The sequence below is a fragment of the Eptatretus burgeri genome, chromosome 5 (assembly GCF_056783735.1).
Source record: "Eptatretus burgeri isolate ZD-2024b chromosome 5, Ebu_testis_v1, whole genome shotgun sequence".
Classification (NCBI taxonomy): domain Eukaryota; kingdom Metazoa; phylum Chordata; class Myxini; order Myxiniformes; family Myxinidae; genus Eptatretus; species Eptatretus burgeri.
Window position 1 is genome coordinate 45,726,821 of NC_140965.1, and position 15,530 is coordinate 45,742,350.

Consider the following 15,530-nt stretch of genomic DNA (forward strand, 5'->3'; position numbering starts at 1 on the left):
TCTGAAATGGCCGAACAGATCGAGGCGAAACTCTACACATATGACCGCCTATCCATGAAGAACAAAAAGGTCACGCATATGACATCGCATATGACAAGTCACATGGTTTGGTAGCCATATTGGATTTACCCTAAAACCCATAAAAATTCACCATTCAAAAGAAGTTCTAGTGAGGGTCTGCAATCTCCGATTGCTCTTGTTTTTGTTTTGTAAGAATTTGTGTCCTGACTTATCCTATCCATTTTGATGGCGGCATAAGGCAATTGACAGTGGATTGACCAGATTACGACACCTCTGAGGTCGCAGTCGGTGTCACCCTTCACCAGTTCATTGAAGCTGATTTGCATCCACTGACCTTCTTCTCTAAAATGCTGAAGCCAACAGAGCGCAAGTCCAGCACCTTCGATTGTGAACTACTCGCTGTATACCTCGCTATCAAGCATTTCCACGACTTCTTAGAGGTCAGCTAATTCTCTGTCCTGACTGATGACAAACCTTTAACTTTCGCTCCATCCACCCATTCAGATTTTCACTCTCCTCTCACACTTCACCAACTCAGTTATATCTCACAATTCACCGACATCCAGCACATCAAATGAATCGCGAACTCAGCGGCTGATGCTCTCATCCATAGAGGTATTGGCGTTGTCTTCCACCAACACACTGACTATCAATTTGAATGCACTTGCAGCAGCACAATGGAGGAGACAGAGCTCCATTGTCTGCAGTCTGTTTATATTGCGTTCAGTTCTGCTCCAAGGGATAACTACTACCTTTGTGTGTGATACATCGACAGGCCAGTCACGCACTTTCATTCCTGCGCACTCTGTTGTACAGTCTTCAACACTTTTTTCCTCTCTCTCTCTCTCTCTCTCTCTCTCTCTCTCTCTCTCTCTCTCTCTCTCTCTCTCTCTCTCTCTCTCTCTCTCTCTCTCTCGCTTCCTTCGACACACGAGCCCGCCTCTCTCGGCTAAGCCGACCAGAAGCTCCGCCCCTTCGCGTCACTTCCTCCCATTAGCCACACCCTCTCTTCAGGCCACACCCCCTCAGCCGACTGGGCAGGGCTTATCGTCCGTCGAGGAGAGGAAGAAGAGGGAGCTCTTGGCACACCACCACTGTACGAACATAAAACAGCCTCTTACACCTCCCGACACACATATAACGTCTACTTTACCAAACGACCTAGCTATACATGCATTTAATGGGGGATCTGTGCTAATCCTATATTTAGTAGTCCAATAAGGGCCATTTCCATAACAATATGTTTATGAGTCCATTTCATTTTACTTGTTGATCATTTCTATTTTGTGTAATTTTTTTTTCTTTTTTTACATGGACGGTCTGCATCTCTTCTCCGACACCACATTGTATTTTGTTTATACCTTCCGTTCGATGATTGCACTTCGGAGGGAAGGGGCAGTCCTGTAGCGGTATCATTTTGCCTTTGGTTTTTAATATGTGACGATGCTGTAGCTTTGGTTTAACATCGCCTTTTGTTGTCTTAATGGTTAGGGTGGCTTGCTTAAGATCTTAGGATCTAGAGTTAAAGTCCTATTGTGCTGTTGAATTAACACCAGGTGGGTTGACTCAGCTGGTCATTCTTCTAAGGTTGGCAAAATGAGTACGAGCTTGTTGGTGACAGGGCACTGCATCAGCGGCACAGCCATGCCCCCAGAAAATGATGCAGACCTGCAGTCATAGGCTGCATACGAATAAATAACAAGGACAAATGTGTCCAAGAGCAGAGTCCTAAAGGTTTTGTCGGCTAAAAAAAACCCAAAAAACAACAACTTCCGATGTTTCGTCACGTGCCTTGATTAAGCCAATAGCGAGACCCGTCATAGTGTATTTACGTATTTACGAAATATAGTGTATTTACGAAATAAATAATGTATTTACGAATTTACAATACATTAAATGGAATAATCTTTAAATAGTAACGTGAACTTTTCTAAACTTTAAAGCAAATGTCCGAATATATTTAAAAGTTCATGATAGACGCTCTCAAAAGGCACCCTCAATGCAAGGATGTGTACAAGTGTTTAAGTAGTATTTAGTATTTAAGGATTAAGGATTATTTAGTATTTAAGGATTTAAGGATAAGTAGTATTTAAGGATATCAGGATCGTGTATATAAAAGAGCCGAGTCCGAATATAAAAGTTTTGTCTTCAGAAGAAGAAGCAGAACAACAACGCAGAGCGTTCAAAGAGCAGCGTTCGCTACGCGAGACGCTGCTAAAAATGGGTTTTCAGTGTTTTTACCATTGCGGTTTAATAAAGAATTGACTCGGAGTCTGAACGTCTCGGATGTCTTTTCTTCTATACTAAATTTATTGTCACTCACTTATGATTCTGTTGAAAGCATATGAGTTTATGGTAAAATATTAGCAACCATGAACAAGAGTTTGAGATTACGTTTGTACCTGTTTATTGCCAATTCGCTTGTCTTGTTCGTCTTGCGCAGCTCACACAGCGAGGGATGCGCTGCAACAAAGTGCGGACAAGGTGAAAGACGTGCTCAACATGGGTAAGAATGGATTGTTGGAAGCCAGTAAAAATATCAGTGGTGTGCTGAGTTACCAAGCAGTTAGCTAGCGCTTGCCAAGGCAGCTGTTCCATATAAATGATTTTAAAGTGCTTCCTTGAGTGTTTAAGCCACTCGGCGAGTGCTCTACATGAAAGTTGGTACCTGAAGACACCTGCCCCACGACTCCCGGAGTGATGCTAGCATGACGAGATAAAATTATCATCTGATGGCTCACATTTTCTCTGAATATATCGATCTTTCATGTATTTTTCTTTGCCAGCCTGTACAAAGCCAGAATAGCTTTGCCTTTGCCTTGGAATCGTTCTCCAGATCTGCTTGTGTGGACCACAACCAAATAGCTGTGAAATCAAACATTTTTTGTCCCTTTTTTTGTGAGGACCTAAAACATCTCCCTATACCCACGAAGGCATCATCAGCTCATTTAATGTTACCTTTTACATAGCTACAAAGGCTTAGGCACGATAGTTGTTTTGTTTTTTTTAATCCAACTTTTTTTTCACAGTCTTCATGGTTAGTGAACAACCAAAGTACAAGTGAGAAAACAATCACTAAATATATACTTTGTGCTGAAACTCTGCAATAATCTACAGAATAGCTTCAAGCCAAATGTGTATGAGTGAATCATGAAACTCTTTTATCTCACTAAACTCCTTGGAATATCAAAATGAGAATTGGAATATATTTTGTCTGCCAAGTAGCAGTTTTATGATCCTGTAACTTTAACACTGCACTTTAATGTAAATGGAAAATTTGTTTTAATCATGAAAGTTATTATCATGTTTTAAAAACCCACTGATTCCTGACTCATGTACGTGGGGTCATTATTTCTCTTGTTCAACCTTCTGCGATACTTTTTTTTAACCTCCACACTCCTTCTCCCTCAGTAACCTCTTTCCATGTTATTGGTATATCTCAGCAGAAGGCTGAGACCAAAGGTCTGCTTCTCACCTACGGCAGGCAGGTTGGTGGACTTTCAACTTTCTAATGCCTCATTTCTGGCCTTGTTCCTCCAGCTCTTGGCCCTCTTTCCTCCGTATCCTGGACAGGTCACACATGTTCTTCCAAAACCCCCACACCTGGTTACACTCTAATTCTTACCTGAATGATCACCTAGTTCCATCATCTTGTTTGTGGAAACGACTCCCGGTTGTCTCATGGCCCTCCCTCCAGTCATTCAAAAGTGCTGCTCATCGCCACCTCATGCTGTTTTGTTTTATCCACCCTGTTCTCTTCTGCTCATGCTGACCTCCTTGCCCCACCTCCTCCTTTTCTGCCACTCATTCACTCGAATGTGGTATTTATCTTCTTATCCCCTTTGATCTGTTAGATTGGCAACCAGATTCCCTCTGGTTAGCTCATCCACGAGCCTATATTTCAGTATACAAAAAAAAATCCACCGGAGTCAATTCCAACGGCTCCAGGATCACATTGTTGGTAAATATCAACATTTTAATTCCAAAGTACAATTAAATAAAATTCTGATTAATTTTGCCATCTAAAGATATTGTCATGTTATGAAAATTATGAATCAAAAATTTGTGAGAGGTTTGGTCTCAACTGTTATTGAATGATCACATTTCAGAAAGTCTAATGGGACTGCTCTGGAATTGACAGACTCGGAAGGCTACTAATGTGAGGAAGTGGTCAACCCTACTCTCAATACCGGAGAGAATTTTGAACAGCTAACGAGATCATAGGCATGCTCCATAATTGAATGCTGCTTGCGGCACTGTAGAATTTTCATCACATCAGATTTTGCCAAAAACCTAACACAGGAGCAGACGTATCAAAGAAAAGCATGCAAGCTAGCGCTGAGATATCCTGACACGTGAACATTTTTTGTTCTACGAGCCTTGAGGAATGACGTTACAATTTGCAAAGCTTCTGCATTAGAACCAGCATATCTGTATTTCCCTTTGCAAACAAAAAGCAGTACAAAAACCAGAATAAAGAAGGAAATAGTATTTTGGTTTTCAGCTATGAGCATTCCATGACACTATCATCTCAGGTAAGGATCTCATTTTTTTTGATACATTATATTTACGTTATATTTTTTGTTACAAATATTTATGGACATATTGTTACAGTTGTGGGGGTAGATGGAGGAATTTAATAGGAAAGTTAGGATTGAATGGAGTTGTTTGGTCTGTGGATGTGTAGGAGACATCTCAATGTAATTAAGTCGGGAGACTGTGAGCTTAAGTGTTATTTGTCATCACATGGGGGTGGTGCTGTGTCAATTGGATAGGGATTAAGGATAAGTTCCCCCAATATGTAATTCCCCTCCCCATCCCCCCGCTGTGCCTTTTCCCTCTGTTTTTGTATTATAAACCATGGAAGAATTGCGTTTTTATAACATGACCAAGTAGGCAAGAAGCCACACCTCCAAGGGTGATGGCAGGTGAAGACACGCCCCCGAGGCTGATGATTGATGGGCGTGACGTGAGTGGTAGTAAGAAGAGGAGGGCGTAGGAGGCAGGTTATCAAAAAAGATGGGGAATCAGCTTGTAGTAAGGAGGAAAGCACGAGTGCGGAGTGAGAAGCATGTGGTGGAGAGAGAACGTAGCTCGGAGGTGGCCTGTAGGAACAGGGCTTCATGGCTGGCTTTCCTTCGACACAAGGTGAAGATGGCATGATTCTTGTGTTCGTGCTGAAGCGATTTGACTCACATGGAGAAGCGAGACGCTGGCCATCGATTCTTGGCTGGTCGTATGAGACGGGCCTTGAAGTCTCGTGTATGTCACTGAAGGGGTCGGTGCTATTGTAAGCTGCACAGGGTCGGTGAGCCTTGGTGTTGAATACCGCTAACAAATTGACTGACGAACGTTCCTGCTGCGAGAGAGTGGTTTGGCGCCATTTTTGCACTCATCTACACGTGCAAATAGAAGCGCCTCGATTCCATGTTCCACAAAGACCATCTCTGGACCAAGCTAAGTGCCAGAATAAAGGAAGGATTTGCTTTTATTTTGTCTCCCCTTGTCTGTATTTAATTCTGTGTGTAGAAGCGCCTCAATTTAGACTTTAGGATTAATTTACCTCACATATTATTATATTCTGATTTGTCATGTGGTTCGAGGACCCCCCCCCCCCCGTGTTGTGCATCCATCTATGCCGCCGTCGCTCCGTCAGGGCCCCTCCCGCGTGCGTTATAATCTCCAAGGATCAACGTGTCCGCCTCCTAATAAGGAAAACCACTTGGCTATCCGGGCTGGCAGTGTTGACCACTCGTCACCAAAAATTGGGTTGGGGGGGGGATTAACCTGAACTGCCAGCTCCATGACAATACTTAATTTGAACATGTCATGTAAATCATCAATTCAGCAAATATTCACAGAAAAAAACACACACACACACACACACACTTCCAAAAAAACTTGGACAACTTTGGTTATGAATATATTTAGTACCACAAATGATGCAATGATACCCTTTAGTTCATATTATACAGAAAGTCATAAGGTTTTGTGCACACTATCAATACACTTCAACGTGAAAATTGTAATTTCAGGAAGTTTTTTTTTTTGGTCCTAGTCTTACCAGTCTTTCGGCGCATAGCACCCCATCATCGTGCTGTGCAAGCGGCGCTCAGAGAGGTTTGCGCTGCAAGATTCGGCGGGCAACCCTCAAAACCAATGCCATACAGATGAACGTGCCAGAGGGCACTACCAGCTCAAAAAGAATTTTTATACGCTGTCCTGACCGAAGTCCCTCATGCTACGGTATCACCGTGCCCAAGGAAGGATTTTGACTTGGAGGCATTCAGTCATAATTCCTCAGAGGGTCGCTTTGTGCCACTGGCTGCTCAGCCTGATGCATGCGCCAAGTGTCTGAACCAGCAATTCCTCTCATACTGAGCAGGGGTGCTGTCCTGGTGACAAAAGCATCAGTCGGGTAAAACTAACCTGTCTCACAAAGGTCTAATCCCTACTCACGTTCCCCGTTAGTGGGTGAACAATCCAACGCTTGGTGAATTCTGCTTCACAATGATAGGAAGAGCCAACATCAGGTCAGGTATTAATTAATCTCCGTTGTAGCCTGTTAACGATTTCTTATTAATCTCCGTACCGGTATGCACTCATTAATGACTGGATATTTTTATATCACTGATGCCCACCCACCCTAGCGGTGCAGCAAGCCAGCAAGCAAGTGCAGTCGGCTGCAGAGAAAGCTGGTGAAGCAACCACAGAAGCCGTGTGTGGCATCAGCAACAACTTTGGGAGATAATATTGTTTGCATTTGGTTCTGTGGTTATGATTAATTGTGATTTGTTCAAATTTAAGAGCAAATCATACAAGTGACATATAATGATTTGACTTAAAAATAGAAGTTACAAATCCTAAAATTTAAGGATTCATCAGAGTTTGAATTTGCATGCAATGTCACTTATTTCAGCTAGTGTTAAGCTTAAAAAAACCATATCGTCAAATGTTTTTTTGAAATCGCTTACAAAGAAATATATCAGTGAAAGGCAGGTTCAACCATTTGGTTTTCATGCGTCCTACTGGATTTACAATGGTCGGTGAGGGTCATTCCAAATGTTGTCACCCTACCTACATAACATATGTAGTGCTATTATTCTACAATCTCTAACCTTTTCAATGCACTTCATCCAGCAATCAATCAACTTGCAAATGTTCCCCGAAGCTTTGGAAATTTTTTTATTTATTTCTTGAACATTTAGGTGGATTTTGTGTGCATTTTCTCTAGCATTATGCAACACGATTTCAGATGTCAACTTGCAAATGTTCCCCTAAGCTTTGGAATTCTTTTTATTTATTTCTTGAACATTTTGGTGGATTTTGTGTGCATTTTCTCGAGCATTATGCAATACGAGTTCAGATGTCCTCTTGACTAAAGTTTTATGCCATGTCCACATCCTTAAAACTAGATGCCATTATTTTAATTCTTCATGTAGATCAAAGTGTGAGATAATTGGTACGATATTTACCAGAAGAACTAGTAAATTACGAGACGGTCTATGTGCAAGTTTGCAATACGTTTGACTGTTTATTTTTAAAATCTACTAACAGGTGACAAACTTTTTGGGATGACCCTCATATTATGCAAATATTATCTTCTGGTGATCCCTTGACAATACTGTCTGGAGATGACTGGTTCCTGCTCCTCCCTAATAAAAACAAAAAATTCAATATGTGGCATTCATAATTGTGTCTCAGGTCTGACAAGGTTTCAGATCATGGAACAAAATTATGCACTTGGTTAATTTCACAACACCCTCCTTCACCCTTGTATCTTCCACCATGGAATGTTGTTACTTGAACATCCTGTTTTACAAGGGAAATAAATGAACATCTTACATGTGCTATGTCAAGTATTAAGTTGTGATGTAAAAATCCCGATTCGAAAATTCATTCAACACAAAGTTTATAATCTGTGTATGGCCTCAAATCCACTTCAAGTGTGCAGCACAAGGCTGTGGGGTAGCATCATTGGCTGAGGAAACGACCATGCCGCTGATGCAATACCCTCTGCTGGTTCGGGCAGGAATTTTGAATTTATTAATGGTGCCGCTGATAGGTCGCCTACTCTTCACGAAAGACACCGTGGGATCTTCACGTCTACCAACTAATGCCGACAAATGGGACATCCAGTTTAACGTCCATCCAAGGGACAGTACACACATTGATGCATCACCTTGCCTGTGAAACACCAGGATGACAGTTTATAGCCTGCCACAAGTGTATGTCCACTCTCAGGAGAGCCAGAAAACCAAACCTGGCCAACCACAAGTTTGAACTTTCAATATTGTTTCCTAAAACCTGATGGCACTGTTAAGTCTGTATCTGGAGTATGCTGCACCTCCATCCCTCCCCTCACTTTAAATGGCACCAGAGCAGACTCTGCTCGTTAGAAGCCAGAAGGCCTTCCTCTTCTTTCTTTAATGGACCTAATTTTTCCCATACTATTGTGGGGTTGGCCGGGGTAAGTTTTTGAGCCAAGCCTTTCAAGAACCGGCTGACATACATAAACTAATGCTAGCAGACAGGATGCCAGTTTAACGTACATCCAATGGACGGCACACACATTGATGAATCTCCCTGCCTGTGAAGCACCAGGATGACAGTTTATAGCTGTGTCGGGATTCGACCCATGGTTAGATATCTTAGAGACAAGTGTGCATACCTCTAGAGTCCAGACCAGTGGTCTCCAACCTTTTGATCCCACAGGCCGCATTCACTACTCCCAAGGATGTTGGGAGCCAGAAAAAAATTGATGCATTTTATTGAGTTTTATTGATGCATTTTATTGATGCAAATTGATTTGATTCCTCCTGGCGGTAAGCGGCAGTGGCCAGCAGCGGCATTGTGTAAGGCTTTTCAGGTCACGGCGCCGGCCGGCAGTGGCCGGCAGTGGCATTGTGTAAACCCCTTTAAAATTGCTACATGGAAATGTGTTTTGATTGGAAAGTCCTCGCGGGCCGTAGTATAGGGCTCTGCGGGCCGCAGGTTGGGGACCAATGGTCTAGAGTCGAGACCATCATGCCAGCCCACGGCCTCGAATGATGCATCGCCTGAAAAGATAACTGCTGATTACTACTCACAACCCTTGTTTCACCCACACAAATCCATCAAGCAGAGGCCACAGTGGGAAATCAAATGACTTCAAGAGAAGTGCACCACCACATTGTCATTTTGCTTATGCTGTACTGACAGTAATCTATATATAATGGAGCAAGTGTATGTGAGTATGTATGCACGTATGTATGTATATATGTATGTATATCCGCTTTTCACCCATTGGTTGAACAGCTGACCTGACGTCACCCATAATGGTAACCATAAATAATTAACCTAAAGTGCCCAGGGGACCCAGAGGGTCCAAAAGACCCCTCACCCAAGGACCTAAATGACCCCGAGGACCCAAAAGACTGAAAAGACCCGAAAAACCCAATGGACCCCGAAGATCCAAAATACCCCAAAGACCCTTCAAGACCCCATATACCATTTGAGACCCTAAAGACCCCGAAGACCAAAAAGACCCCAAAGACCATTGAAGATGCAAAAGACCTATGAAGACCACATATACCAAAAAGATCCCAAAACCCAAAAGACCCTGAAGACCCAAAATACCGAAAATAAGACAAATACCCCAAAGATCTCAAAGAGCCTGAAGACCCAAAAGACCCAGAGGATGCAAAAGAATCCAGGGACCCCAAGCACCCAAAAGATCCAGAGGATCCAAAAGACTTTGAGGGCCCAAAAGACCCATTGGATCCAAATGACCTGAGGACACAAAAGACCCTGAGGACTTAAAATACCAAGAGAACCCAAAATGCCTAGATGACCCAAAAGACCCGACGGATCCAAAAAACATAACAGGACTATCATGGACCCATGGAAATTCTGCATCATGTAAAATGTGACTTCAGGCCCCTAACTCCACCTCCCCCCACAACCACACGCAATCCCATGTCCTTAACCCCCCTCCCAACTCTGACCTCTCTCTGCCACCCCGACCATCACACCCAGACTCTGTGCTCCTTTCCCGCTTTCTTCAAATCTTTAAATCCACTCCCAACCCAATGTCCTCAACCCCCCCTCCCCAAATCCCCTCAAAAGCGTCAAACCCCGCGATCCCAACTTTGTGCCCTCTCTACCCTCCCCCCCATCCAACTCTGTCATCCCCTCCCCTTTCTTGTTCAAGTCCTCAACTGCCCCAGACCCCAAGTACTCAACCCTCTCCTTCCAACCACACATCTTCAACCACCCCCCCCCACCCCCTTTCCAAACATCTCAATCTCTCTCTTTCCAACTCCATGCACCCTCACTCCCAACTCTTTTTCCTCCCCTCCCCATTTCTTCCTACTCTTAACAACATTACACAAATATACACAGTGAACTTTGTGAAGAACTGAAGAAGAAAGAACGTTTGTGAAGAACAATGTTAAAAGTAAGTAAAGATGGAACGTTAAATTCACAATCACTTTTCCCTTTCTTCCCTTACCCTCACCATAATTCATGGACCAATGTTTGTGTTTGTTTGTCACGCTACTACTCCTACAGTTGTGGGCCGATTCCATCCAGACTTGCTGCATAGGATCAGCATGACCCCTATTAATGTATTGGGGTGTTTTTGTCTTTGCCAGTGGTCTTGATGGGGGGATGGGGTGATGGGGGGGGGGGAAGGGTTAGGGACACAAATTCTCTATGTAAATTTGTATCATGTCACACAACCTCCAGGTGGGGGAGGGTATTACAAGTCCCCACCATTTACAGTCCAGTATTCCTGTCACCACGTTTTCCAGTGCAGTGAGGTTTTTTGATTTACAAGCAGTAAGCATGTTTTTGCTTGACGCACATAACGTCATTGGTTATTTTTTTTTTTTTGCGCACACAGAGCTGTCAGTTGTCTACACACTGCCCAAATAAAGGTATGCGTCAGAAGAAAGTGTTGCATGCTTGGAACAAGATCACCCATAGGGTGGGTACTCTGCTAGTCTATACTAATCAATGTCAGTGTGGGTCGTGTGTGTGTGTGTGTGTCTCCTCCATAACTCCAAAACCATGAAACCCCGCAGCCTGAAACATTGCGTGCATATTAAGGGAACCCCAAGGAAGTGCATGAGTGAAAATTGGGTGTTTGGGTTCATTAAAACACCCCTTTTGAAGATAATTAATGGCCTTATTTAATTATATCCTTTATCAGGCACTTCCTTGGCCACCTCGCTTTCTGAGGTATTTAGGCGTCTCCTGGGTTACCCAGCTTGGGTCTGAAGCCACCATGTTTTTGGCTTGCCTAACCATGCCTTGACTTGGAACAGGCCACAACGATTTCTTAACGATAAAGTTTTTTTTTCACTTTCCTCACTCAAATTTATCGAATTCCAGTTCATCATATGTATGAATCGCTGGGAACATTGCAAGGCTTATCAACGCCCAGAGATGTCAGCGATCATGGCTTTATTTCATTTCCACTCATGCCATAACCTCGAGAATCTCTTAAACGAAGAAAAATTACAAAATATAAGCTCCAGATTTGAATTTAGCAGCAGTTCTGACGCTAAAAGAAAGTGTTCTTTTGTCCACCGTTTTGTGTAACACTTTTGTGTAACAAACCGTGGGCTGCGCTCACAGCTGGAGGCCAATAAAACCTCTTTATTTGCCACGATCGTCCCCAAAGCCTTCATATCACATCGGTCAAATCGAACATCCCATTGACTGATCCCAGCCAAACATATTCTCACACACGAACTGTCGGCATTTATTTCAACAACGTTAAACTGCATCACTTGAGCAATGAAAATCAAATACGTAACGAACAGCAACCCATGAACCACATCACGTGTCCGTCTCTCGGTTGTCGTCGCGACGTAGCGATGACCTGGTTGTCGTGGACAGTCGCGATCCGCGAACTTCTTGAACGCGACTGGCTCGCTGCAATTCCCCGCTGAAATCGCCTGAACGACACGGGCGCGCATTGTATCATGAGCGCAGCCGAAGCGCGAGAGCTCCTCGCAGCTGGCATGGCTCCCGTTGCTCCAGAACCGTACATCATCGTCGCAGGAAGCAATGAACGGCAGCTCACGTTGCATCGTCGCGGCCCCCATCGCCGGAACCTCACCCTCGCGTCTCGAGGGAGGCCCGGGCGCACCCGGAGGTACGTGCCCCGAAGGAGGCACAGGTGCACCTGGAGGTACGAACTCCGAAACAGAAACTGCGAGCCCTTCCCCTCGCACCACGAACCGCGGGAGCACAACCCGCTGACCCCGCTGGGCAACCAAGACGTGTGCCCCGCCAACCGCCGGCAGCGCTTCACCGGCATACGTGTGCACTGCGAGGGTAGCACGAGCGGACTCAACTCGACACCCGCTCAGTGCCCCGATCATCTCGACCTCCACTGGCATTGGTCCTGTCACCGTCGGACCAATTGAAACCAGGTTCAACATGGGCAGCATCAGTGCCCCGGTCATCTCAACCTCCCCTGCCATTGATCTTGTCACCTCCGGACCAATTGAAGACAGGTTCAACATCGGCAGCATCTCCTGCTCTGGGTCGCCGGGATCTCTATACCCAGGCTGCAAGACTCGACCCGGGGCGTTAAAATGTACGCCATGCACCGAACACCATACCGGCAGCAGGTCTCAACCCGGGACATAAGGGTCGCTTCGCACACCGCCATCCATGACCGTTAGGATGGGCAATGACTCTTGGCACACACACCGTAGACGTCCCTGAGTACCCAGACCGCCGTCCGATTGACTGCATTATAACGCTCTGCCACGACCCGCGCCGAAGACCGTGTGCGCGGCCGTGCGCACCTGGAACATCACGCTGACCTCCGGATCATCTGCTGCGCACCGACCATTGAGACCCCGGACATTCCTCAGAGCTTGCGCGACGTCCGACGCCGCGTCTGAGCTGAACTTCATGTCCTCGTTCTTTAGCCATGACCTCGCAGAAACCATTCCCGAGGTTCGCTAAGCAGTCATAAAACGAACTCCGAGCGCGGCCTTCGTCCACAAATCACTCAGCAGCCAATAACGTTCGGTTGAGAGCGAGGCAAGCAAGATTGATTTGCGCTTGCTTTCATCGTCCACCTCATTCGCGTGGAAATAGCAGCCCAACTGTTCAGAAAACAATTTGAAGTCATCTCTGATGAAGGCGGGCATGCGTCCGTGCGCCGTGCCCCGACCTTCTGTCATGCTTGAGCCGGCTGTGACGGTGAGACGCCTGGCCCCGGAGTTTGTGCGTGCGGCGCGCGAAACCTGCGATGCGCTCTTCGCGATGCGCTCCTCCGGGACCCTCGCCCGGCGTCGACCTCGAACCGCGCGGGGTGCGCTGAGTTACTCGTTGCCGATCCGAACCCAACCACTCTGCACACGCCGATCCGAACAGACTCGTCGCCAAATGTGGTGTCGTGACAGAGGTGCTCCAAGGCAGACACGAGCGGGGGAACAGTACAACCCTGCTTTATTGCCACGAGCGATGCACTCTACAAGCCACACGACCTCCAGGCTCCGCAGGCCACAATGGCTACAGCAACTACGACAACGCCTCAGGCGGCGTGCACTCCTATATCCCGTGCAAGCACATGACCACTCTAAAACCACTCCTCCACCACGCTCCCCACATCATGCCCTGCCCCCGCAGGCCCGCTACACCACAGTACATATGGGTAGATTTGGATTTGTAGGGACTCTCCGCAGGTGTTTGGGCATGCCATGCCTGTTATGGGCTCAGCATGACCCCAATTTGGTTGCAAAATTTCATCTTGTATCTTATGGAGGTTATTTCAGGTTTTCCTTTGTCCTCACGACTGTTTCTAAAGCATTTGGTTATCAGATTTGCTTTACAAAGGTTATATGTTTCTCTTTTTGAGTTTAAAAGCAAAATATATTTGATAACACCCGATTGCTGAGTTGTTTGCCATATTAACGGGTTATCTAAATTACCGATCCAATTTTTTTTCCACCTGTCACACACAGTTTTTTTTATAAAGGTTAATGCTTGTCCACATCTCCTTGAAACATCTTCATAAATGCAATGTTGTCTTTTGGTGAAGCTACTCATAGTTTTTGGGTTGTATACAGTACGTACTGGTCAGTAATCACACTGACTCCAATCTGCCAATTCCCCAAAAATTGCCGATATCGGCCAAGCGTGTGTGTGTGTGTGTGTGTGTGTGTGTGTGTGTGTGTGTGTGTGTGTGTGTGTGTGTGTGTGTGTGTGTTGTTCATACAGCATAAAATATTCTCTCTGATAACTCCCCTACCTCCAATCCCCTCTCTCTCTCTTTGTCCCATCCTTGCTCTACCACTCCCAATACAATGCAGCACCCTCCTCCCACACCTCTCTCACTCTCCCCTACCCCTCCCTCTCTCTGTCTGTCTCTGGACATATCCAGACGATGGTTATCTCCATACGTGTCTGGATGGTGGTTGTGTTCTGGCGCGTCTGGGCAGCGTTTATGTCCGGACAGGAGTTTGTCTCCGGACGTGTCTGGGCGGTGTTTGTCTCTGGGCAGTATTTATAGTATGACCTCTCTATATTATAGTATGAAAATGAATTTCAGCCATTATTTTGTTTCCATCTTCACTGTTATTCTATGCAGAATCATTTTGATAAGAGAGTGTGAATTGTAATTAATGTTCCACCACACGTCTGCCTTCTCTTCCTCTCACCTCTCGCTGCTTTCCCTTCCCCCACCCCTCTTCCCTCCCCCCTCTCAGTATTCCCATCAGTGAAGCGACGGGTGGTATTTGCTAGTAATAATAATGATTTGAAGCCCACACTTTTTACATCGGTCCTGAACATAGACGAATCAGAAATGTTTCTATGATGGAACCAATCTTGGATGGGTTGCTACTCTGACACAGAATACTTGACTGAAGACGTCGGAATTCGTAATTTGTTCAGGGAAGCTGCGATAACTCGCCTCCTCATCATGAAAAATACTGTATGATCTTTAACATCCACCAACAAAAAATGCTGGCAGATGGGTCCTCTGGCTTAATGACCTTCCGATGAACAGTGCACGCATTGTTGCATGCAGAATACCAGGGTGACAGTTTATAGCTGGGTTGAGATTCAAACCAAGGCTGGACAGCTCAGAGGTGAGTGCACAAACCTCTGAGTTATCCCGCCAGCCTCACGTAACAGTAACGTGGCTTTGATTTATGAGTTCAATCACCTTTTCATCTGCTTTCTCCTTTCCAGCTCCTCTTTAGCTCATCTGTTCTTTTGAGCACGATTCATGTGTGACTTTCTTGATTTGTTTGTACTCACCTTTTTGTTCAATTTACATATTCATGTTGTTTGCATTTAGCATCAGGTTTCACTTTGTAATCATTGCTTTACAAGCTCACTATATATTCGATAAAAAATGATTTTAGTCTTAAGTCTGCAATTTTTCAGAATCAAGGAGCCACAGTCATAGGTAACAATGGATTGGAAATACCAGAGGGCATTCAAAACAGCACATTCAAATACCATTCAACATATGAAGGTCACAGTCATGCAAA

The 15,530-nt window shown here is 45.0% G+C and overlaps 1 long non-coding RNA gene across 5 annotated transcripts in view; it reads left to right on the forward strand.

Moving 5' to 3' along the window:
- Positions 1 to 7,858, forward strand: part of LOC147026354 (uncharacterized) — a 41,676-nt gene extending 33,818 nt beyond the window's left edge. For 4 of the 5 annotated variants that reach the window (XR_015058301.1, XR_015058303.1, XR_015058302.1 and 1 more), the window contains 2 exons: positions 2,465 to 2,527; positions 6,672 to 7,858. This is a non-coding gene — a long non-coding RNA (uncharacterized LOC147026354). Of the gene's footprint in view, positions 1 to 326; positions 462 to 2,464; positions 2,528 to 6,671 lie in introns of all 5 variants that reach the window. The other variant, XR_015058304.1, reaches the window with a different exon arrangement.
- Positions 7,859 to 15,530: the final 7,672 nt, after the last annotated feature.